At 33.8% G+C, this 27,620-nt stretch overlaps 1 long non-coding RNA gene across 1 annotated transcript; it reads left to right on the forward strand.

Moving 5' to 3' along the window:
- Positions 1-848: 848 nt before the first annotated feature.
- On the forward strand, positions 849-26,208 carry LOC144221753 (uncharacterized). Its single transcript, XR_013332170.1, has 4 exons — positions 849-1,017; positions 22,486-22,527; positions 25,370-25,469; positions 25,937-26,208. It is a non-coding gene; the product is annotated as an uncharacterized LOC144221753 (long non-coding RNA).
- Positions 26,209-27,620: the final 1,412 nt, after the last annotated feature.

The raw sequence follows: 27,620 nt of genomic DNA on the forward strand, positions 1-27,620 counted from the left end.
TAAACTTAACTTTGTAGTGAACAAATTATCTTTACAACAATTGTGGCTATTGCATTTTTAAAAATCTCATCTTGGAATTGACCATGAAAATTTTATTTTTACTCCTTTTTTTTTTTTTATATGATCTTGCATGATGAACACATCTACTCTAAAGTTGAGTTCTTAGTTTCTAAAAATTTGGTAACAATTAAATGAGACTAAAAGGTAAAAGAGTATAACAGAATACTAGTAACATACAAAGCTACCAATAATTATTACCTGGCATATGTATTAAATGATTTTTGGTGACTCCAAACTCTTAGTGTGTGTATCATACTCATATCATTGAAATGATAGTTCTAATGGTAGTAGCTCTATGGAGGAATTACAAAGATAAACAGATTAAAAAATGGAATCACATATTTTTAAATTATTGCTAATTTGTAGGTCAATAAGACTAACCCTTAAAGTATACTTGAGAATGTCATACTCAAAGACCTTTAGCAAATGTACAGAAATTAAAAAAAAATAATTTTTTTAGGAAAAGGACTATCATGAACTGGAACCATCAATGTTGTAATATCTTTCTATTTTTTCCATATGTCTAATTCTTATTGTTCCATTTCTTTATCTTTGTGACTTTTCTTCAGTCTTTTTCCTTTAAATTAGTTGTGCCACATTCCTCTTGAGTTCACTTTCTTTCTTCCTTCTACATTTGCTTCCTCCCTTCTCTATGCTGCAATATTACACTTAACCATAAGTCTGCCTAAGATCCAATTTACTACCTAATAGAACAGAGAATTCATACTGAAAGCCTGTTTTGTTCTAGAATTTTTCCTGCATTCTTTCAGAGTCCATGGAAATTTACAGACAATTTAAACACTGAAGTTTTCCTCATAATATAAAACGTTCTTGGAAGCAATTACCAATTTCATTGAACATATCTCAGCAAATAAGAAGCTATGCTCATGGACTCAATCTAAAATCAAATATATGAAAAGGACTTCTTTGAATGATCTGAACAAATACAAAAACAGGGTACGTTATTGCTGTCGCATATCTGTTACTTATTCTGAATTACAAACAGGACTTTAATTCATATATATTCAGTTTACCATTTCCTAGATTATAAGACATTACATTATCTGTGACATATTATATTATCTGATACTCATAAAATGCCTGAAGTTCCTGATGTGAGTGACTTTTCTATTATAATTTAACAAAGGGACATGAAATTCATTCATCTTTTTTTGGATTCAGCAACTCAATTAGTAAAATCGTTTATCATCACTAATTTTTATGTCAAGGAACAGGTCCAAATGGCTAAATTACTCTTCTGTGTTTATCAAGCTAACAAGATTTGTTTAGTATGTAAACCATGACTTTTGTTATTTAAATAGTCATTACTTATTTCCTCAAATCATGTTGCCTTATATGCTGAATTCTATAATTCTCACAAACAAAAAAAAAGGCTAATTTTATGTAATGGTTACTAACTGCTACGTTACTATTATTTTTTAAGGTTTACTTATTTTGAGAGGTGGGGGGTGGGGCAGGGACAAAGTGAGAAAGAGAGGGAGAGGGAGAGAGAATCCCAGGCAGTCTCTGAACTATCAGCAGACAGTCCAATGTGGGGCTTGAACTTAGGAACCATGAGATCATAACCAGAATCTAAGTCAGATGCTTAACCAAAAGAAGCACCCAGGAGCCCCAAGGTTACTATTATTTAAATATGTTTTTCTTTTAGTTGATTTTCATTGCATACTTACTCATGCAAACTTATAAATATGTTAAGTAGGTTGTTTTAATTAATTTCATATAAACCAGAAAGTAGGCATGATTATTCAGTTTGATAGGTAAACACTTTGAGGCTTAGAGAGGTTACATAAGTTTCAAAGATGAAAGAGCTAGTAACTGATGTCTAGGAGTGCCTAATTCCAGAACTTCTTACATAATATGCTATGCTGTATTTAAGTTTTTATGATGTATATTTAATCTTATTTACATATATAATTGTTTTAAAATGAAATGTCTACTCTACAAATAATTATACATTACTACAGCATGGTATATTTTAGGTTATTGATAATACAATAACAAAATAACCTATATTAATTAGAAAGCAAAAAGAATTCCTATTTACAAATTAACAGCTATATTATATAAAAATAGATTTATATAACAGTAATTACATGTTAGAAATAGAGTATATGGTACAAAAAAATTCACAGGAAAGACAGCACTTACATAGTTCAAACTATGAAGTTTTATTCATTTATCAAATGATGAGCAAGAGAAAACTTCTTAGAATACCAGAGTTATCATCCTAAAAAGTTTACTATAATTAATGCAACTCTAATCAGAGTCTGAAAGAGTTAAAAAACAAAAACCTGGAAGATTTCAAAGTTCCAAAGGAAGAAAACAGTTAAATAAAAGCTAAATCATTTTGATAATTTTAAGTAGGGCTATATCTTAACAGATCATAAAATGTTCTATAAATCCACTCCACATAAAATGCAATAATACTGACACAGGATATAAATAAAGTCATTATTATAATCTAAAAATATAAGATTGTTTAAAAAGATTGTTCCTGTGTAAAAAAAAAAAACGAAATTATTCTATTACAAATATCATTTTATTTCATTCATAGGAGAATGGAACTTTGTTATTTATATTTTTATCTGCATGCAACTAGAAGAAAACAAAGCTTATCTATCATTTTATACTATTAAAAATGAAACCTAGGGGCACCTGGGTGGCTAAGTCAGTCAAGTGTCTGACTTTTCATTTCAGCTCAGGTCATGATCTCAAGATCATGAGATCGAGCCCTGTATCGGGCTCTCACAAAGTATAGAGCTTGCTTAAGGTTCTCTCTCTCTCCACTCCTCCCCTGCTCAGTAGATAGTTTCTCTAAAACAAACAAACAAACAGACAAACAAATAAATACACAACACCTAGATGAATAGAATACGGGATTAAAAAATAAAACAATAAGCATGACAAGAATCCAGAAGCCATTAAAGAAAATATAGTTTAATTAACTAGAAAAAATGTTAAGTGCTTAGCTAAGTTATACTTGACATACAATCAACTACACATATTTAAAGTCTAAAATTTGATAAATTTTGGGGTGCCTGGGGGGACTCAGTCGGTTAAGTGTCTGACTTCGGCTCAGGTCATGATCTCACAGTTCGTGGGTTCGAGCCCCGCGTCGGGCTCTGACAGCTAGCTCAGAACCTGGAGACTGTTTCAGATTCTGTGTCTCCCTCTCTCTCTGACCCTCCCCTGCTCGGTCTCTCTCTCTCTCTCAGAAATAAATTTAAAAAAACATTTAAAAAATAAAATTTGATAAATTTTGACCTACATATATATCTCTGAAATCCTCACCATAACCAAGATAATGAAAATATTTATTATCCCAAAAAGTTTTCTTGTACTCTACTCTGCCCCTCTCTCTTCCAATTAACCAATACACTTCTTTGTGTCATTAAATATTAGTTTACATTTTCTAGAGTTGTACATAAATGGAATCATATAGCATGTATACTTTTTGTCTGGCTTCTTCCATTCAACAGAGTTACTCTGAAATTCATCCATGTTGTATGTACCAGTTATTTATTTTTTGTTGCTGAGCTCCTTTGTATGCCTATATAAAAATCTGTTTATCCATTCACCTGTTGAGGTGCAGTTGGGCTGGTTCCTGTCTTAATTCGTTTTGAATGATCCTTGTCATGCAAGACCTTGGCAAATAAGATAACTGAGCGCTGTTTCCTTACCACAGAGCTTCGAGTCTCATTGCAAGCTTAACTGCCTAGTTGGAATTGTCAGCAGAATAAGCAGGAACTCAAAATGGATTTATAGACTATTTTTATATTTTTAATTTCACAAGGAACCATTTGTTTACCACATATAAGCTCAAGCTTTAGTATGTAGATCTTTTTTGAATCACTTTAAATGATTTACAGTGTACACACACACACACACACACACACACACACACAATGATAAAAGAGTACATGTGTTCCCAAGCCAATAATTAAAAAGCCTAACTGGCACTGTCTCAGGCCCTGTGCCCATGAAGCTACTGATGGTGGCTGGTATTGACGACTGCCACACCTCGCCCAGCAGTTGCACTGTCACCCTGGGCAACTTCACAAAGGCCAAGTTTGATGCCTCTTCCAAGACCTACAGCTATCTCACCTCTGACCGCTGGCAAGAGAATGTGTTCACAAAGTCTCCCTATCAGGAACTTACTGAGAATCTTGTAAAGATCGACACCAGAGTCTCCATGCAGAGGACCCAGGCTCCACTTGTGGACACCACATTGTTTTATGCAAGAAAAATAAATTAAATGCTATTTTTTTTTTGTTTTTGTTTTTGCTTGTCTGCTTTAGATATTTAAGTAACAAAACACAGGTAGAGGCACCTGAGTGGCTCAGTTGGTTGAGCACCTGATTTCAGCTCAGGTCATGATCTCACAGTTCATGAGTTTGAGCCCTGTGTTGGGCTCTGTGCTGACAGCTTGCTTAGAGCCTGGAGACTGCTTTGGGTTCTGTGAATCCTTCTCTCTCTACCCCTCCTCCACTCATTGTCTCTCAAAAATAAAGAAATGTAAAAGAAATAAAAAAAACCCACAAAGGTAATATAGGCCTAAATGATTCCATATAAAACGTTTTAACAAATAATCAAATAAAAAAGCAAAACATAGGTTGAAAGACATATTTGTAGAATATATGATAAAATGATTGATACATACAATTGAAAGATTTCTTCAAAAACAGAAACAATGTTTCATATATTTCAGTTGTTTTTAATGTCTCACAGGAAGTCTGTATTACTTTTCCACATTAAACAGTTTAAAATTTTTCTTTTCCTTTTATACTCTCACTTCCTCTTCCTATATCCCTTCTTCTTTCCTTTTTTCCCCTTTCTTCTCCTTAAATTCTCTACCTGAACAATTAAATTCTGAATCCATCAACAGAAGCAGAGTACTCCTGCCTCCTTCTGTAGCGGCAGCTCAGAGTAGAGGAATTAAGCCTATGCTGGGTGAGGAAGGAATCAAGGGATAGCCATGAAAGAGGTTTTGGATGCCAAGCAGGGTGAGAAGGACCTCCATGTAGGATTATGAGCATCTCTCCCTGCGTGATGAATCACTGCTAAGTAGGGTAAGGAGGAAATCTATCCTGGATGAGTGGGTTATCTTGGGGACTAAGAGTCTGCATGTGGTGGGGAGGGCATTCCTACTAAGGAGCTGCTTGAGTGTGGTTGCAGAGTCCAAGAAGGACAAGGACAGCATCTACTCCTTCCTCGGAGTGGCAGCGGAAATGAAAGATTATTTTTAAATCAGAAAAATGATCAAATAAGTAATTTTATTAAATGTAGTAGAGAAGTTTTCTCAATGTTAAACAATGAAATTATAAATACAAAAGTTCATGATATTAAATAGTAGTTTGGAATCTTGGTTTGAGTTCATCGTTCTCCATTTAAACAGATATATGATGAATGGCAGATAAAGTAAAATATGTGTATTGTGTGTGTGTGTGTGTGTGTGACTAGACTGGGAGTAGCAAGGTTTCAATGTCAATGAGTACACCTAGCAACCAGATTTTGGCTTCTAAATTTTCTACTAAAGCAAATTAGAACTCCCTGGGTGAATGGTTAATTTTAGAGTTGTGGTAGGATAAGTATAAGACAGCCTAGCACTTCTTACTGGGCCTCAAAGCAAGAAAGTACTAAAAGAATGATGAAAACATAGTAAAAGAACCCAAAGCCAGATAGAATGTGCCCCAATTGGCCAAAGTGAGAATATTTCATGTATCCAAGTAAATGGTGATTATAATCCATTAAATATAAAGAAAACTGAAAAAAAATGCATAAACATGTATATGTGTATCATTTTATGAATAGGATTTTTATAGTTTCAAATTATATCTTTTGCAAAATTTTAATAATGATAAGGAAAGGAGAATCTATCTGATAGAGAAACCTGAAATATATCAACTTTATCAAGTGAAGAAAATGAACATCAATAATGAGGCAAATTGAAAATGTATACCACCTGATAAGATATAGTGAAAAGAACATATAATCACTTTTGTGATATTCTTGATGAAGATACATGACATGAATATAACCATGAAGAAAAAACAGATAAATATAAATTAAGGGGCAATCCAGAAAACTGGCCTGTAATCTTCAAAGCCAAGGAAGTTACAAAGAATCTAGACTGGGGACTAAAAAGATATGGTGTCTAAATGCAATAAATGATTATTCATAATAGCCAAAATATGGAAATAACATAAGAACCATCAATGGATAAAGATATAACAGGTACACACACAGGCACACAGACACAGACACAGACACAGACACAGACACAGACACACACACACACACACACACACACACACACACAGAATGGAAGCAGAAAATGAAAGCAGATCCCTCCATTTACAACAACATATATGGCCCCTCAGGGCATTATGCTAAGTGTAATAAGCCAGAAAGAGAAAGATAAGTATAACATGATATCACTTATATATGGAAGAAAAAAAAGGATCAAAGCTTAGAAATAGAGTAGAAAAGCTATTGCCAGAGGCCTGTAGGTGGAGGAAATGGGAGGTGAGTAAAAGGGTACAAACTTTTATCTATAGGATCAATAAGGTTTGATGATCTAATGTAAAACATGATGTTTAAACACTCTATTATATAACTGAAATTTGCTAACAGTAAAATTTAAATGTACGTACCAACAAACAAAGAAAAAAAGAGAGGTAAATATGTGATGTGATAGATGTATTAATTAACTAGATGGTAGGAATCCTATCACTTGTAGAAGTACATAACATCACCATGTTTAGCATTTTAAATGTCTTACAATTGTATTTGTCAGTTAAACTCCAATAAAGCTAAAACAAATAAATGCAGTGAATGATTCGGAACTGGATTATCTTGTTATAAAGGACATTATTGGGACATAGTAAAATTTGAAGTGGGTCTAAGAATTAGATGTTAATTATGCATCAATGTTGTTTTTAGATTATTGAATTGTGGGACCCTTTTCTTTCTGTTTTGTCTAGAAGAATGTCCACATTTCCAGGAAATATATATAGTATTGCAGATTAATGGAGTATTGGGCCACCAGTTAATTCCTAAATATTTCAAGAAAAAAAGTATTCTTGATGTTGTGCTCCTAACTCTTCTATAGGCTTGTGACTGCTCTACATTGAAAAAAATAACAAAGTAATATTTAAATAAAGACCAATGGGAACACTATTCAGCATTATGATATAATAAGAAAACAAACACAATAGAGTTAAAAATACCATTTTGAATAACTTTTTAAGCAAACGTAAACATTAGACAACATCATTACCATTTATAGTTTTCTAAATGAATTGGTATGGTAATTTAATGACTTATAATTATACGGCTAAATAGCTCACATAACAATCTGTTTATATATATTTAAATTAATTGCATAGTCAATGAATTCCTCTCATATATCCTGAATAATCCTTATTAATTTCTCCTCAATGAATACATGATGCTTAATTTGGTTAAACAAATACCTTAACCATCATAAATTAATACAGGCCATGCACTTAATATTCACAGTGAATTTCATCTCAGAGAAAACCACATTGATGGATTAAAGGTGCTCTAGGCAAGAAAAATAATTTCAAAATATCTTATTATTACTATGTTGAATTTAATTACTTCCTTCATTCCATAGCATTGTACCTACTCTTTAGGGAACTTCTAAAAATCAATTATAAAGAACCAACATGTCAGGAAAATGTTGAGGATGTGACATTTTTCAGTGATTTGTGCACTAATTAAGAGGGAGAACAGATTTGGATTAAAGTTGTCGGTACCTGGACAAACCTACTCTGTCTTTTTAATTCTTAAGCTCTTTTCAAGAGCACAGATGAATCTAGTGTGCATCCCCCCTTCTCACAGCCTAGTGTAACTATTGTCTTTTGATGTCTTTTTCTGTGGAGCTGGGGGAAGTTTTCTTTGCAGATCTGGGACACAAATAATGTCAACCGCCTTGAGGGGAGTTCAATATTTTGACAAGAATATGAGGACTAAGGTTAAAAAAAAATCACTGATCCAAAGTTGGGGGGAAATTCTTGTCATCTGTGGGCCTCAGGGAGTGAAGACTGAATCCTTTGACAGGCACAGGCTTGTTGATACCACAAGTTTGGGGAGAACTGTTTTGTTCCACAGAACTTTGCTCTGACTAGGTAGGATCACATCTGCCAGGGCTCCCTGAGGATGAGTCAGAGTCTGCTTGCTGCAAGGGTAGCCACAGATGGTAGGAGGTGGACTTCCCTTCAGTTTTCTCTTGAAATTTTAGTAACATCCTATTTCAAGTGATCATCTGGTCTCAATAATTACTCTAGTGGAATAAGCATAACAACTGTAGTTGAAATGAAACTACTATGTGGAAAGCAGTAGCAGCCTAGGAAAGGATGGAAATTTAAATTTTTTTTCAATTTAAAAGGAGGAAATGATTCTAAATGTATGTTGAGGTCACTGCAATGTACTGCAGGTGAAGTTCTGAAAATAAGATGTGTCACCCCCAAATATGCCAAATGATTTGTACAATAGGAAGAGCAAGAGAAACATTAGCTTTTATACTGGAATTCGTCTGTACCCACGACTCCAATATTCTAATGCTCTGACTCTCTCCCTCCCTCCCTCTCTATAGATAGACAGACAGACAGAAGGACAGATCTTAATTTTTTGTACCTATTGAGGGTAGATTTGTGTCCCAGTATGTGATCTATTCTGGAGAATGTTCCATGTGCACTCAAGAAGAATGTGTATTCTGTTTTAGGATGAAATGTTCTGTGTATATATATGTATATACCTTTTCATTTTTTATTCAAATAGAATATAGTATATTAGTTTCAGACGTACAATACAATTCATTTCTTTTTAAACATTTATTCATTTTTTTGTAGCCTTGTTACTTTATTTATTTATTTTACAAATAGTTTATTGTCAAGTTGGTTTCCATATAACACCCAGTTCTCATCCCCACAAGTGCCCTCCTCCATGCCCATCTCCCCCCTCTCCCCCCCATTAGTCCTTAGTTTGTTCTCAGCATTCAAGAGTCTCTCATGGTTTGCCTTTTTTTGAGGGACAGAGAGATAGTATGAGCAGGGGAAGGACAGAGAGAGAGGGAGACAGAATCTGAAGCAGGCTCCAGGCTCTGAGCTGTCAGCACAGAGTCCAACGTGGGCTCGAACTCAGGAACAGTGAGATCATGACCCAAGCTGAAGTCGGACACTTAACCAACTGAGCCACCCAGGTGCCCTTACAATTCAATAATTGTATATATTTCTCAATGCTCATCAATATAAGTGTACTCTTAATCCCTTTTAATTATCTCACCTAATCCCAACTACATTCCTCTGGCAATACCAGTTTGTTCTCTAAGAGTCTCTCTTTTTTGTTTGTCTTTTTATATCTTGGTTTGTTTTGTTTCTTAAATTCCACATGTGAGTAAAATCATATGGTATTTGTCCTTTTTTGTTTGACTTATTTCACTTAGCATTACACCCTGTAGGTCCATTGTCACGAATGACAAGATTTAATTCTTTTTATGGCTGAGTAACATCCCATTATACACCATATATATACCAAATCTTCTTTATCCACTCATCTGTCAATTGTCACTTGGGCTGCTTCCATATCTTGGCTATAGCAAATACTACTGCAATAAACACAGGGGTGCGTATATCTTTTCAAATTAGTGTTTTCATTTTCTTTCGGTAAATACCCAGTAGTGGAATTACTGAATCATATGGCAGTTCAATTTTTAATTTTTTGAGGAACATCCATACTGTTTTCCACAGTGGCTGCACCAATTTACATTTCTACCAACAATCCAATGTACTCTCACTAAATATTCTTGTTGTTAAATAAAATACATTTATTTTCTGGTGCCATCCTGTATGAAAAAAAAGACACTTGAAGACATTTCTCAGGATTACGGAATTACCTCCAGTTGTAGTACAATCTTACCAAATGTAGGGTAACTGCATAAAATTAAACTATTTTCATTAGAAAAGGCAATCATTCTCTTTAAATTAGAAACTTAAAATGCACCTATTTAGTGCAACACTGAAGATGCTCTATAAAAGTTATTATCTATATCTCTTGAAGACAATTCTTTTTGAAGAAAATAATTTTTTACCTAGAGTTACATACTAAAAGATTTTTTTAAAAAAATCCTTGTTTATTGTAAACAATCAGGCTCTTTGGTATGGGTGATGGCAAAACATTTTTCTAGAATTTTTTAAACATTCTATCATTGCTTTGGCATAGTATAGATTCAATTCCATGTCTTCTCATCTGTCAGTGACTGTAATATAGCAGATCCAAATCACAGTGTAGATCAGCTATAGGTGAGTCAAAAATATTGGTAGTTATATTGATCTTCAGAGTTCCTTTTAGAAAGTTAAGAGTACTGCTACCAATAAATGAAGATGGCAGTGAAAAATCAGCACCCTGAGTGGAGGCTCACTGATTAAATCCTGTTTTGACAAGTTCAATAAATAAAGCGGGAGCATATTGATTTTGTTCCCTAATTTTCTCTTGTATCTTCCAATGAGAAATATCATATCCAATCACTATGATATGGATAACATGTGACACTGCAGCATCTATGGGTACAGACTTGACAGGCTATTCGACAGATAATTCTAAAGGAGTTTGATCAAGGGACTACAGTCACAGTACTTGTGCAGGATAACATGAACACAATCATCATCAGTCTTTTCAACTCAGTTGTTGAAACCAGTGAGAAATATACATCTCTACCATGTTCATATTTAGCACAGGTACTAAAAACAATAAATGTTTGGGATGATTCCACAAATAGGTACACGGAATGATGAATGTATGTTACCTGCTGATTTAGCTCAAGTTCCTATCAATTTCAATTTTTTTATGTCTAATCAGAAACTGGGCATTAATCCTATCAAATTACAAATGTTCATAGCATTTGCTGAACATACATTTTCTGTAACATGCTGAGAAAACTATCATCACTAGGGTTTACTGTAAAATTAAAAAATAGTGCAACTACTACAAGATATAGCTTTTCATTCCTAGAGTTTTGGGACTGATTTTAGCCATGGTAAAACTTTTATCTGAGATCTTCGAAACCTTCAGAAGATAAAAGAACCACAATAACAATTAATTTCAAATGCTGAAAATTCTTCATATTGTCAGAAGTAAATATGTGAAATTAACTTTGGGACTTAGGACTACATGGCTGTGTGTGCATGTGGTGTATGTGCGTACGTGCGTGCGTGTGTGTAGGAGGAAGAGTGGGTGTGGGATTGCTGCAATGCAAAATTTCTGAATATCCAAAACAAAGCAAAATCCTATCCCAGAGTGGTAAATTTGTAGACATTGAGCAGCAGAGCTGCTCTCAAGTATATAAAAGTTCCACCTCTGGAACACATTATTATGGAGGAAATGAATTTGGCCTTCCTTTGAGAGGCCAGTACAAGGAATTATGGTCCTTGGAATTTATATGAGATTGCAAACAAGAGGGGGTTTCTGTCTGGGAAGGAATATTTGCCCCAGATATTAGAAGCAACTAAGAAGCTTAATAAAGAAGTCAGCCTTAGGAAATTCCTTAAGAATTACCATGTCAAATAAATTTTAAATGTGGTAATATTGGTTTATAGTTTTCATATGTCGTTATCTCCAAATTTTAATAGAATTTATTTAATGAACTTGTATTTTCGACATCATGGGTAAAAGGGATAGACATTGTCTTCCATACGGTGAAGCATACTCGAGAGAAATACAGCATGAGAGAATGTTACAAAACGACCAGTGATGAATGGAAGAGAAGCACAGAACAACAATTTTAAGTGACAAAAGATCAGCCAGGGAAAAAAAAAATACTTTTTTCATGATTCATCAGAAGTATTAGAGAGGTAGTGGACTGTTTGCTATCACACAAAATATGGATTCAGAATGCTGTTTAGATATTGGTTGAAAGAATGCCTTCAAATGGCTTATACAGGTTATTGATCTTCAGTCTAGGCACAGGCTTTTGATGATATTCCATTCCTCTGTGAATTCATCCATATATTGTTCAACTCTTGGAAAATGCAAATAGATTCCCCCCCCCCTTAAATATATGCCACCTGTGGCTGCTTATCACCACCTCAACCACAACCACTCCAGGGCAGGCCACCACTGATGCCTGAACCACTGCAATATTTTCTAATAGTTCCTACACCCGGCTTTATCTCCCTTGCAGTCTTCTGTATGCACAGATCACATTTTCAAATGCTAAGTCAGATCATATCATTTCCCTATCCCAATTTTTTCTGCCTTTACTCTTAGAAAGTAATTCAAATATCTCAACATTATTTACAAAGCTCTGACTCCTGCCTAATATCTAACCACTTTCTCTGACACTCTCTTCATTCAAATAATGCAAAATTTTTTATTCCTCAAAGGAATTACTTAGAACTTTGTGCTTGTGTTTCTTCCTGTATTGTTTTTTCTCACATCATCCAATGGCTTGTTCCTTCACCAAGCTCAAGAGTTTACTCAAATAGTATCTTACTAGGGGTGCCGGGGTGGCTCAGTCAGTTAAGTGTCTGACTTCAGCTCAGGTCATGATCTCACGGTTTGTGGATTCAAGCCCCACGTCGGGATCCGTGCTGACAGCTAGTTTAGAGCCTGGAGCCTGTTTTGGATTCTGTATCTCCCTCTCTCTCTGACCCTCCCCTGCTCATGCTGTCTCTCTGTCTCTCTCATAAATAAATAAAACATTAAAAAATTAAAAAAAATAGTATCTTACTAAAATGGAATTATTCTCTACATTTTTATTTTTGTACATGATATATGTTATTGTTATATTTTATGGTAACTTTTCATTTTAATTCCTTTTCATTTCAAGTAAAAAATAAGTTGTAAGAGAAATTCAAGAAATTCCTTATATTCTTTATTCAGATCCAGCAGTTCTTTACATTTTGTTCATTGATTTTGCTTTATCATTATCTCCATATATCTGCATCAATATCCAATAACTGGTATTATTATACTTTGTAGTAAAGTTATAAAAATAGCAAAATAGCGAAGATTAACAATGATATCACACTGTTATCTATATTTAATTATACATATTTAAATTTTAGAGAGTATCCTAATAATGCTCATTATATTTTTAAAAACTTTTTCAGCATCTAATTCTGGATTATTTGTTTAGTTTTTGTGTCTCCTAAGTTTTTTTTTGAAACTGTATAGTCTATGTGAATAGACCCTTTGTGGTTGTTATTGTTTACTGCTAATCTTGGTGATTAGAACAGGAGAGGTAGTGTAGCACTAAGATTACACTCACAGGTTCTAATGTCCTGGGTTGGGGGCTTTCCCATCTACCATCTGGCAAATGATACTAATTCTCCGTGTCTCAATTTCTTCACATGTAAAATCAGATGACAGATAGAATTCATTTTCTAGGGCTGTTATATGATTAAAGGAAGTAATGTGTGTTCTAGTCTGGCACAGGGTATTACACAAGTCAGTGTAAAATAAATTAAAAAGTATCTGGCAGATACCAGACACTCAATAAATATCTGTTGAATGCATGAATAGGTTGGTGATACATGATATAGTAGTATAGATTGCTCAAAAAATCCCAGATGCTTACAATGAAAGGTGGTGATCCCAATCATTGGTGTGGAGAGGGAAAATTCTTTGTAGTTATTCAGTGATCCAGGCTGACAGAAGCTCTGCCACTATCAATACATAGCTTCCAAGGTCCCTCTGAATATAAATAGACAACCAGAAAAAAGGGGAAGAGGGAAAAGAAATGGTGAAGAAACCTATGGAGGTTATTACCAAGGTTGTAATAGGAATATATGTATTTCACTCACTAGAACATTCACTAGGTACCATACACGTACCTAACCATAGAAAAGGATGGCAACTGTGGGCTAGCTATGAGCACAGAAATAACAGAAAATCACTTTAGTAAACAGCTATGCAGGCTCAACACCATAAAATTTTGATAAAGAGTAAGATTGCAGTTCCAAGATGGCAGAAAATTTGTACACACTCAGAATCTCCAAGTTACAATTATTAAAGTAGCTGACTCCTATAAGTTATAATAAATTGTTTCCCTTTAATGATAAATAGCAATGACTCAGGACTGAGTAATCCAGGGGAATGCAAAAGTTGAGGTAGTAAAAAGTGAATGGTAAACTCTTTGGGAAATTGTGAGTAATCCAAAGTGACTTGAAGTCATAGAATGAATGGAGGTATGCATTTGGGAAAGGCAAACACATATATATTTATAAATTCAGAGCCTATAAATTATAATTATATATATATTATAGTCTGTATTTTATGTGTCCATAAATTTCTTATAGTCTTTATAAAGCAGCATATAAAGATTCTCTCCTTCACTCTAGTTGGGCTTTTAGCCATCTTTCTATTTATCCATCAACATGTTTTTGTCAAGGTTACTGTCAACATTGCCAAACTAGGTTGACAATTTATAGACCTACTTATACAAACATATCCAAATCATTATTACACTGATCACTGTAGTAATAAATAAAAATGAAGTCATTAAATCACATCTTATGGCCTTCATTAACTCTAAATTTGTATACCTTGCAAATACCAGAAAAAAAAACCCCAACAACTTCATTCTGTCTGGTTTAGCGACACAAAATAGACACAACAACTGTTCCAGTGCAAATAATATCCTTTGTTTTCCAGTCACTTATAGAAAATAACATGTCATTTAATGTAAAACCAGATCCAAGAGATGTAATGGGCTCTTACCATTTGGATATGATTGAGGGTAACTTAAAAAAAAAAAGAGGAAATATCCAGTAACTTATTATTCTTCACTTTTTAAACTTTCAATTATTCTGAAATATTTCAAAATAGGAAATTGACTGATCCACACCAGTGATTCAGTTAGGTCATGTTCTGTTATAATTATGAATGACCATGCAGTTAATATATACTATTATTAAAAAGTAAAGTGACAACCACGCCTACATCAATTTGTTATGTATATCAAAGGAAATACATAGGCAAAATAATTATACTTAAAAATTCCTAAAATGACTTAATATAGCAAAACAACAAAAAGAAACCTGGAAACAACTTAATATCCACCAACAGGTGAATGAATAAACAAACTGTGATATGTCCATACAATGGATACAAATGAACTATTGATACATGGTATGACATGAATGAACCTCATAATTTTTTTAATATAATTTATTGTCAAATTGGCTAACATATAGTGTGTAAAGTGTGCTCGTGGTTTTGGGGATAGATTCCTGTGGTTAATAATTATGTTAAGTGAAAGAAGACAAAAAGAGTATATATTATATGATTCTATTAATGTAAAATTATAGAAAATACAAAACCGATCTCCAGTAACAGAAAGTTGATCAGTGGTTTCTGTCAAAGAGGGATGAGCAAGAGGAATTACTCATGTTCACAACAAAATTTCTGGAGGATGTTGATATTTTATTATCTTGATTGTGGTGATGGTTTTATAGGTGAATATATATGCCAGAATTTATTAAAATGTATCCTTTACTGCATGCAGTTTATTGTATATCAACTGTACCTCCATAAAACTTTTTTTCATAAAAGAAACAAAAGATACATTGAAAAAAAAAATCCTAACATGCTTTTCTAGAAAGATGCACCTTCTCATTTTGTAGATTAAAACAAATCTACAAAAGGTGGTAACTGAAAAAGTTGTTTGATACTCTTTTGAACTGTACCAAAGTGCCACATTGGCAAGCCAAGTATTTGAGCTCAGATTTATGTCCCGAATGGTCTCATTAGCCAGGATGAAGTTTTCACCCCATGAGGATAATGGCATCTGTGACATCACAGAGGACTTCTGAACAGAACAAAGTGCCAGAAAAACTGTTTGTAAAAAGATAACGATTAGATAAAAGATGAGATATCATTCTTTACGTGTAGAATGCCCCCTACAGCTTAATTAATGGGGTCATGCACCTATTTATCTATGCTAATGGTATTTCCCATTTCATTTTCTGCTTTCCTATACAGGGTAATTGGTAAAGATGAGCCTCTTTTGTGTCCTTTATTTTTAATGCTTAAAAATAAATGGACTTTCCTATTAACTGAAGTTGAAGAGATAGAATGAATATAGGTAATGTCATAATAAAAGTATATATAATCAATTTCTACATATATATGGACAGGTCAGATCTACTTTAATTTTTTTTAGTTAAGTCAAATCTTACTAAATTCCCTTAGCATGCGAATATTTTTTAGTATGTGTTCTTAGTGGACTCCTGTGATTTTAGCAGAAATGTTATGTAACTTGAGTCATAACAACTTTAGAATTTTGGATTATATAATTTAATTAATTAATCAATTTACTTATGGAAAGGCATTGTTCTAAAGCCTCCCTTCCTTTTTTAAATAATTTTTAATGTTATTTATTTCTGAGAGAGAGAGAGGAAGCGTGAGCATGGTACTGGCACAAAAACAGACATATAGATCAATAAAACAGAATAGAACATCCCAAAATAAACCCACAACAATATGGTCAATCTTCAACAAAGCAAGAAGGAATATCTGATGGGAAAAAGACAGTCTCTTGAACAAATTATTTTGGGAAAACTGGATACCGACACGTAAGAAAAAAATGAAGCTGGACCACTTGCTTACACAATACACAAAAATAAATTCCAAATGCATTAAAGACCTAAATATGAAACCTGAAACCATAAAAATCCTGTTACACAGACAGTAGCCTCTTTAACATTGGCTGTACACAGCGATTCCTTTGTAGATATGTCTCCTGAGGCAAGGGAAACGAAAGCAAAAACAAACTATTGACACTTCATCAAAATAAAAAGCTTCTGCACAGTGAAGGAAGCAATCAATAAAACTAAAAGACAACCTATGGAATAGAAGATATTTGCAAGTGACATATCCAATAAAGGTTTAGTATACAAAATATGTAAAGAAACTATATAATTCAACATATAAAAAACAAATAATCCAATTAAAATTGGGCAGGAGATATGAACAGACATTTTTCCAAAGAAGACATATAGAATGCCAAAAGACATATGAAACGATGCTCAACATCACTCATCATTGGAGAAATACAAATCAAAACTATTATGAGATATCATTTCATGCCTATCAGAATGGCTAAAATCAACAACACTAGAAACAACAAGTGTTCGTGAGGATGTGGAGAAAGAGGAACACTCTTGCACTGTTGGTGGGAATGCAATCTGGTGCAGCCACTCTGGAAAACAGTATGGAGGTTCCTCAAAATGTTAAAAATAGAACTATTCTATGATTAAGCAATTTCAATACTAGGTATTTACTCAAAGAATACAAAAAATGCTAATTCAAAGGGATACATGTACCCTGATGTTTATAGCAGCATTAAGTACAATAGCCAAATTATGGAAACAAGCCAAGTGTCCACTGATTGATAAACGGATAAAGAAGTGGTAAGTAAATTTACATTATTTAGCTATACAAAAGAATGGAAGAATGAAATCTTGCCCTTTGCAAGGATGTGGATGGAGCTCCAGAGTATTATGCTAAACAAAATAAATCAGCAGAGAAAGATAAAGAACCCATGATTTCACTCATATGTGGAATTTAAGAAACAAAACAAAGGAGCAAAGGGTGGAAGAGAGAGAGAGAGAGAGAGAGAGAGAGAGAGAGAGAGAAAGGCTAACCAAGAAATAGGCTCTTAACTAGGGAGGACACAGATGGTTACCAGAAGGGAAGTGGGAGGTGGGTGGGGGAATGGGTGAAATAGGTGATGGGGATTAAGGAGTGCACTTGTGATGAGCAAGCGCAGGGTAATGTATGGAAGTGTTGAATCACTACTGTACACCTAAAACTAATATTACAGTGTATGTTAACCAGAATTTAAGTAAAAATTTAAAAAATAAATCATTCAAGTATGAATACAAAACAGTTATATAGTTATGAAGTATAAGGTCTAATAATCTCATTTAGAAAATATGTGTAAATCAGTTTATCAACCACCCTAAATTTACACATTTAAAAAAGAAAATGTTCTCAATATATGTTTGATTAAGCAAACATTTTCAACATGACAAAGAAATGATCACAGTGTAATTGATGTTTTCATATATATGTTTGTTCAATAGATTGTAAGAATCTAATGTATGTAGTTAATTATGCAATTAAGGTTCTAAAATAAAATACAGAAATGTTTTGCTTAAACGTTAAAAAAAAAAATAGGCCATCTGGGTGATTCAGTCAGTTAAGGCTCTTGATTTTTTGCTCAAGTTATGATCTCAGGGTTCGTGGGATTGAGCCCCACTTGGTGCTGACACAGCAGAACCTACTTGGCACTCTCTCTCTCTGTGCCCCTCTCCCACTTCTCCCTCTCAAAATAAATATTTTTTTAAAAAATTAAAAATATTAACTAATACATTCCTAAAACAAAGGAATAATGGCTTCAAAACCCAAATTTCTGCACTTGTCTGATGTTTGTGAACAGGTTTTTTTCCTACCACTTTTTGTCTAATTTACTAATTATTTATGATATAATGCACATCTTTAGAAATCATTCCTTCATGGACAGAAGCAGATATACTATTTATTTTTTCCTATTTTTTCTATATATTAAAGCCATGCATTCATACTGATAACACCAGTGCTGATCTAATAATTTTCTTCCTTTTGATAATTCTCTTCAAAACAGTGAAAAAACTGGCTTCTTTTATGTTCAATATATTCATATACTTGATCCATCCTCTTAAATCTAACAACTCCTTTTCCTTTTCCAGTGCCTGTGGTGACCACTGAGGCTCTAATACCCACCCAGATGTTCCCTGCCCTGTGTAAACATTCTCACTACCCCCATTAGGGTTTCCGTATTCCATTCCAGACCAACCCATTGCATGGTCACCTTTCTCTACCTGACGGGACTGACATATCACATGGGACCTTCCTCCTCTGTGCTTCTCTCTTCATCCCACCTGTACTCTGACACCTTACACAGGGCTGCCTTCACTTTGGGGTACTTTCCTTACTCATTCAGATGGAATAACTGTTAGGCTGCTCTCATTTTTAGGTTCTGTCATCCTTTCATTGTGCTTTTTTCCCCACACAGACACTTTTCTGATTCTTCTCAAGCTCTGAATGGCCATAGTTGGCTCTCTCTCCTTGTGCAAGCACTTTACACCATTCAGAACCTGGTGCCTCAGCACCTCTCTATGTGAAGATCTTCACCATGTTGGGGCTCTCTTATGTTGAGGCCACATTTTCACAAGGATGCTCATCTCCCTGACTTTGACTCTTCATGCCCATCTGTCATCTCATTTCATAATACCTCCATGAATGGCGAGTATCTGCTGTTCTATCTTGCTCTAGCTGAACTTTCACATCCTATTCTGCTCTATTCATTTGCATAGAAGTCTTTCTCAACTGACACATAATTTAATTTATCATGCCAGGTCTTCTATCATTAAGAATCCCCTCTGTAGTTCTCTTACGCTCTGATAACTCACACTTGGCAACTGATAATGCTTATTCCATTTGAATTTGCCTCTCCACAATAGGTTACTCCCTGCATGGATGTGTTCCTCTCTCCACTTTGGCTCTTTCATCCCACGCTGGGACTTCCTAGGCATGAATCATCTTATTTCCCTCGCATGGGCACTGCCAACCTGCACCAGGCTGTGCACACACTTGGACAACATTTTTAGTCTACTAGGTTTTGAAAACCTTTCATTGAGGGATTGCTTTTCTGACTTGACTTGGACTTTGATTACTCACGGCAAGCTGTATATCGTGTGGGCATGCTCTTCAGTCGCATTTCAAAAGTGCATGCCAGGCTGATTCTCCCTGTGGGTGCACTCTCTGCCCTCACTTACCTTTGAAACCTTATGCTAATAAACAGCCTCTAGATACAGATGTCTTTGTCACTCTGCTTGAGCTCTGACACCCTAAGCAAGGATATCCCTTCAAATGAAGTCCACTTTGCTCTTCTCCCAACAAATGGCTTTAGGGTTGAATAATTCATGAAGGAAAGGTAAAGATAGAGGAAGATAAAGAGGGGAGGAGAAGGAATAGGAGAGGAAAACTCATAATTGTATTTGAAGGCATAAAATTACATAATACAATCTAGGTAAAGTATGTAGAGAGCACTGAATCATCGGGTAGTAGTACTATGGGTTACTGTGTACTATACTACTTCCAAATAGTTAAAAAATTTCAAATCATAAAGTGCATTTTTATAATAGTAAAGTATTTTTTCAGGAAAGGGAGGGTGTATGATTTTAAAGAGATTATTTTTATTGTTTACTTTAACTAAGACTTATTTATATTTGCTGACAAATACAGATGCTTAATAATTCCAGTAGGTTAAGAAAATCCATAGTTATTTAAATTAGGTAATTATTACATGTCTATCTGTACCTATACTGTAGAAAATTTATAATAAAATTCCATTTATTAAATTAAAATCTATGAGACTGTCCATACTTGGGTGAATCTATTAATTCAAACTGGCTATGTTAGAACTAGATGAAAAGTCAATTGAAGTTACTTTTATTTTATTTATTATAACAACAGAAACTAATAAAAAAAAAAACATTTAGAATTTGTGATTCCACACCTGTGGAAGTAAAAACTATTTTGTAGCACTAATCAAAATGTCATGCTGAATATTAAGATAAATACAATTTTACTTATAATTTTTCAGTGGAGATAACATACAGAAACCATATATATAGAAGGAAAATGTTTACTCATGGCAAGAGAGACTATTGTTAATGTTGTCCTAGGGACCAGTTGAATATTCTAAATTGGTTATTTGAACCGCTCTGTGCTTCCTTCCCTCAGAACCAGTTATAAGAGTTCAACACTCTGTATTGAAGACCTCCTTTGTTTCTGTCCATTTTTTCTGACTTCTAGATATTAAAGGGAGTTTTGACAGGAGGACAGAAAATTTGCTGTCAGCGTAAGAAGTGGCGGTTTCAGTAGTAACTGCAGAGACTATTACTTCAGGTGGAGTTCAGTACAGGATAACCCCGGAGTCAGGGTTTACACTGTTACCAGTTGGGCTACCTGGGACTTAGCCTGAAACAATGTAGTCATATTCATTAGTTAGAACTCAGTGGGCAGAGATAAGATAGTTATAAAAGGCTTTTGCTTAAACTGGCCTCCAAATGTGGGAATGGATTTGGGGCAGGATAGGAGCGGGAGTAAGTAAGTGGCAGTAAATTTAGTGGAGTAAGTAACGATGAAAGTAAGATCATCATTTTATGCATCATACTTAAATTGTATTCTTACATGTTGGGGATTATTAACAAAAATTGTTACTTTTCTCTGAAGAACCTTAAAGAATATGAAACTAACATTTTATGAGCCTGTAATATGTGTCGGATGTTGAATAGGACCTTTAGAAAAATCATTTCACTCTGTCTTCACACGTAAATCCTGTTTACAATCCATACAGGCAAGCAACTTCAACCTAGATATGGCTGACTTTAAAAAGCCACTATTTTTTCTAATAAATTATATTTAACATTATTGATTTTAACTTACAGTTTAGTATTGAGGACATGAACGAGTTCTGTCAGAAATACCTGGATTTTTAACATGATTCAAACTCTGTTCGGCCTATTTCCTTTAGAAATGACATCATATATGTTAAGTCTGAATCTTCACATCGCCAGTGTGAACACACTGCCATTGAACTAATCAATACAGTTAATGCAGTGACTGACTTCTAAATACATACTCACACACATCCATGCCAGTATTATATGTTTGAACCATCTAATTGCTCAAATTCAGGGGAAAAAAAAGCCAAATTAATTCCAATAACACTAGGCAAATACTCCCTTCATGACTGTTAAATTTCTTTCAAATCCTTCATTTTTAATGGACATTGAACCAATGCTTTAAAACCTATAGGGACTGGGCACTCATTATCTCAGGTAGCAGACATACTTAGAGCCTTCTGGCACAAAACCCTACCTTCACTTAAACACAAATCTATATTTGAAATACTTATCTAAAAGAGACATTAATCCCTTTGCTCATGACAGGCTTTCAAATACTGAAGTGATATACCTAATTCCCCTGTGAGCCCACTCTTTGCTATTTTAAAATGCCATGCTGCCTTCCATCATGTGTCTTGTGAAATAATTTAGAGTCCTTTAAATTCTTCTTTTCTTCTTCATTTTTTATCTGAATTAATTCCATTTTTATATACCTGGCATTGAACAAAACATCTGAGGAAATGTCATATCCTCAATTCCCTCAGCTGACAAATCATGTCATTTGTCATACACAATTATAAATCTTTTGAGAGTTTTGCCATTTCCTAGTATCTACAGAATCTAGAAAAGTGTATATGGTCATTTTTAATCTTTTAACTGGAAGATTACACATTTTAAAACATGATTAATTGTGTCTCATTTACAGTTAACTGCAAGCAACTGAAAGCTGACTTTGAAGCTGACTTAGGTGAGCAAGTAATTTGTACGATCTTCCTACAATGTGTTCATCTTAGAGATTCAACATAGTGTTTTCCAATAATGATAAAATGGTTACATAGTTCAATAGGAACTAGTAAGGTCGAACCTCATATAATAAAGATACTCAAACTGTTCTTTTAATATTCTTCTCCTTTTAAGATTTTTATTCATGCTAGGAATTTTAAATAAAAAATCAATTAGAATAAAATAAAATCAAATTTTATGGGCCATGAAGAAACCATACAATTTCATTTATCATTACAGAGTGTCTCACACTTTGATCTCATTTGAACATTTTATTCCTAGGGAATATCTCTTTTCCAACTGCATCAGTAGCCCAAAGATGTAACACTGTTCATTTTTTTTGGTATGTGCTCTGTTTTCATCTGACATCAGCTGAAGCCTGTTGTCAGTCTCCCAGATGCAACCAGAATTACTTTTTGCCATACCGAATGTCTTGACACAGCTATTATAGTACCAATGAAAGCTTTCTCTGAAAGATACATTCTCTGAACATCCTGCAAATGTAATCCTTTAAAATTCTTTTTCACCTGAATTCTTATATGAAGAATTCCTATGATTGTACCTATTTCAAATAAAAAGCTCATGCTTCTAAACATACTCGTGATTTAAGATTCATGTTTATATGTAGTCTTGCAGATATTTAACCAAAATAATAAGCAATGGATTTAATAAGTTTAGTTTTCTCTTGTGTGGCAAAAGAAATAAAATATAAATAACCATATTAATCTTTTCACACTTGAAACTAAATATAGCCTTGGGACTAACTATAAAAAGAAAATAATATGGTAGGTTATATTATAAAATGTGTGAACTATTGTACTTTGGAGTCAAAATAAACATAATTTATATATATATGTATATACACATGTATATACACATATATACTTATTTATATATATATCAAATACGTACAATAAAATAGAAAAATGAAAATATACACTTAGAAAATATAATCTTGATTTCCATTAGACATATTTTAATTTGCTATGCTCCCCTAATAAAAAGCATTGTCTTTTTAATCTTATTTTCAGAAACCTCTAGATTATAAAATGAACACTATGAAATGAGAGAATCACAGAATGTGTACCTATGTAAACTGCGGAAGCACAGTTTAGTGATTATGTCTATTACTGAATATTTACTGACAAACACAGGCAGTTGAGAGGATAGGGAAGGATGGAATTTGTGACAATCAATCTGATGAAATAAATCTGTGAAAGTGCCATGCAGTATAAGGAAAAAGAAGGTCATGATAGAGATTAAATATTTTGACATTACCCTACTTTGCCACACATTACTATAGTTGAGTATTGAGTAGTTTGTAGTTAAAGAAAGAGGACTCTTGGGGTACCTGGCTGACTTAGTTAAGTATCTGACTCTTGACCTTGGCTCGGGTCATTATCTCACAGTCGTGAGATGGAGACCCACATCAGGCTCTGTGCTGGGTATGGAGCCTGCTTAAGAGTCTCTCTCCCTCTCTCTCTCTCTCTCTTTCTCTCTCCTCACTGTATTCCTCCCCTGCTTCTGCACATGTGCGTGTGTGTGCACGTGAACTCTCTATTTCTCTCTCAAAAAAAGATGACTCTTACATTCTAACTCATTTTTGCCTTATAAGTAATGTATTAATTATTGTATTTTTAAAATATCTTGAGAGAGAGAGAGAGCGAGCGAGCGAGCAGGAGGAGGGGCAGAGAGAGAGAAGAGAGAATTTCAAGAATTCCAGAATTCCCAGGAACCTTGAGATCATGATCCAAGCCAAAATCAGGAGCTGGACACTTACCCGACTGAGCCTCCAAGGTGCCACTAACTGTCCTTTAAAAAAGAAAACATTTTCCCTAAAAAGAGAGAGAGAGGCAAACCAAGAAGCTTACTCTTAACTATAGAGAACATACTGAAGGTTACCAGAGGGGAGGTGGGTTGGGAGATGGGTGAAATAGGTGATGGGGATTAGGGAGTGCACTTGCGGTGATGAGCACAGGGTGTTGCACGGAAGTGTTAAATTACTATACTATACCCTTGAAACTAATATAACATTGCATGTTAATTAACTGGAATTAAAATAAAAACTTAAAAAAATAAAAATAAAAATGATAAAAAAACATTTTCCCTTTTCCTTCATCTCTGAAGGAGTACTGTTCATTATCTTTTATCCTATCTTTCTATTCTAATAGTTCTGCCTCTTTCCTCATTCTTTCTCATCCTTTCTTCAATTTTCATACTCTTCTCTCTTCTGCTTCTCTCCCTTGAAATGGTCAAAGTGATCTGGTATAAGAAAATTCTTTCTCTCTCTATTATTCTGCCAAATTGAGACAAAAATTTCAAAGAATAGTGTTTTTTACTTTTTAACTTTCGAGAATGTATTATGCTAGCTTTAAAGATGAAGTTAACAATAGCAATCCACCTGGAGTTGTTAAAATTTAACAATCTTTATGTTACAATAGATTTCCATATTTTATATCAAGTAAATTAAATTTTCAGGTATGCGATACTGATAGACTGTCAAGTGATAATCAAAACCTACTTAGTAAAAAGAGATCACCACATGATCTCAAAGGTCCTGTGATGCACAGGGTAAAGGCCAAGGTTTTAAATATGGCTGGAATTTGACCTGAGCAAACTATAATTAAATTCTCTGTGCCTCATTTGCCTGTAGTATTAAATGAGAATATTCACAACTGTGTTGTCTGCATAATCATGTTATTACGGTACTAAATAAGAAGTGTCTTATAAAACAAAATTAAAAATAGAGCCAGCTGAGGAGTATTTTGGTAATGAAATCAGATAAATTCTGTCCTTTATTCTTCCAGAAATGTTTCTTTGTATGACAACACATATACCCAGGAGTCAATTCTATACCTTCAAATATGTGAAGGGCAGTTTTAAACCTGATCTTGCAACCTTTCTCAGGTAATTCCTCTAGTACTATAGTTTCCTTATATTCCTCTATAAAACCACATTTAATTTTCCTTTATAGATTTACACCATAGTTATTTACATGATTATTTTCTTTATTGCCTATTAGATTACAAGCTCCATGACATAGAGGAACATATGTTTTCAGTTCATCATTGTATACCGTGAACATAACAGAAGGAAAACAATGGATTAATGAAATAAAGAATAACCACAAATAATCTTTTTAAAAATACCTAACACCAGACATTGTAAAATCACTCAGAATAAAAATGAAATATAGATTAAAATATTCATGATATACCATTAATCATAAAATAGATTGCCAAAGCATAAGAACTGTGATAGAACCTAAAATGGCAAAGTTGTGGAGTCATTAATACCTTTTTTTAAATTTTTAAAATTCTTTAATTTCTCATATCTNAATTTTTTAAACAATTAACTTTTTTTTTTAATTTTAGAGAGAGGACAAGAGTGCAAGAGGAAGAGAAGAGCAGGGAGACAAACACTCTCAAGCAGGCTTCACACTCAGCATGAAGCCACATGGAGGGCTCTATCTCATAACCCTGGGGTCATGACAGTATATGAAATCAAGAGTCGGATGCTCAACCAACTAAGCCACCCAGACACTCAGTTACTGATACTTTTATAACTCATTATAAATAATGGCATTGTTTTTAGAGTAATCTTTATATTTAAAAGAAGTAATTCTTTAGGTGGGTGTTATAAGGTTGGGAGGGAATAAACTTTCGTATCTCAACCAAAAGATTCTTGAATATAAATCTAGTACTGATAAAAAAATGTAAAAGGCACAAAACTTGTAACTTAGCTCTTAATTAAAATCACCTTATCCCTTATCATCTAGATAAGATTAGCTTGAACACCCATTTAAAATCCTTTAAAAAGAAAAATGTCTTCTCCAAGGTTTTAGCTAAGGATCAGATGGCCATCTTTGCTCTGTTACTTTCATTTATGTAATTCTCTTTTCCTGTTTATGATCTTTTCACTTTAGCAGCAATTTTAAGCACCCTGTTGCCCTGAAATTTCCCCATGTCTCAACTAGATCAAGCAAATACTAACAGAAAACAGCAGCAGCAATAACATCACCACCACCACTAAGGAATTCCAACAAAAAACAACTAGAACTGATGAATTCAGTAAAGTAGCAGAATATAAAATTAATATACAGAAATTGGTTGCATTTCTATCCACTAATAATAAAGCAGCAGAAACAGAAATTAAGAAAGCAACCCCATTCACAATTACATCAAAATTAATAAAATATCTAGGAATAAACTTAGCCAAGAAGGTGAAAGATCTGTACTCCACACACTGTAAAACTTTGATGAAAGAAGTTGAGGATGACACACATAAATGGAAAGATATTCCATGTTCATGGACAGGAAGAATGAATATTGTTAAAATATCGACACTACCCAAAGCAATCTGCAGATTTAATGCAATCGCTATCAAAATATCAAAGACAGTTTTCACAGAACTAGAATAATACTAAAATTTGTATGGAACCACAAAAGATTCTGAATAGCAAAAACTATCTTGAACAAGAACAAAAGTGGAGGTATCACAGTCTCAAACTTCTAGATATACTACAAAGCTGTAGTAATCAAAATATTATGGCATTGGCATAAAAATAGACATATTGATCAATGGAACAGAATAGAAAACCCATAAATAAACCCATGTTTTTATGGCCAATTAATTTCAACAAAGAAAGCAAGAATATACAATAGGAAAAAAAGAGTACTGGTATAATAATTGACCATAAAAAATAGTAATGGGAAAATTGGACAGCTACATGTAAAAGAATAAAAAAGAATAAAACTGGACCACTTTCTTATGCCATACACAAAAATAAATAAACTAAAAATGGAGTTAAAACCTAAATGTGAGACCTGAATCCATAAAATTCTTGGAAGAAAACATATACAATAATTTTTTTGACATCGGCCACAGAAAGTTTTTCTAGATATGTCTCCTTTGGCAAGGGAAACAAAAGCAAAAATAACCTATTAGGACTACACCAAAATAAATTGCTTTTGCATAGAGAAGAAAATGATCAAGAAAACAAAAGACAATCTACTGAAATGGAGAAGATATTTCCAAATGATATATCCAATGATATGA

This window comes from Crocuta crocuta, unplaced genomic scaffold (assembly GCF_008692635.1).
Source record: "Crocuta crocuta isolate KB4526 unplaced genomic scaffold, BGI_CrCroc_1.0 scaffold211, whole genome shotgun sequence".
NCBI classification, from domain to species: Eukaryota; Metazoa; Chordata; class Mammalia; order Carnivora; family Hyaenidae; genus Crocuta; species Crocuta crocuta.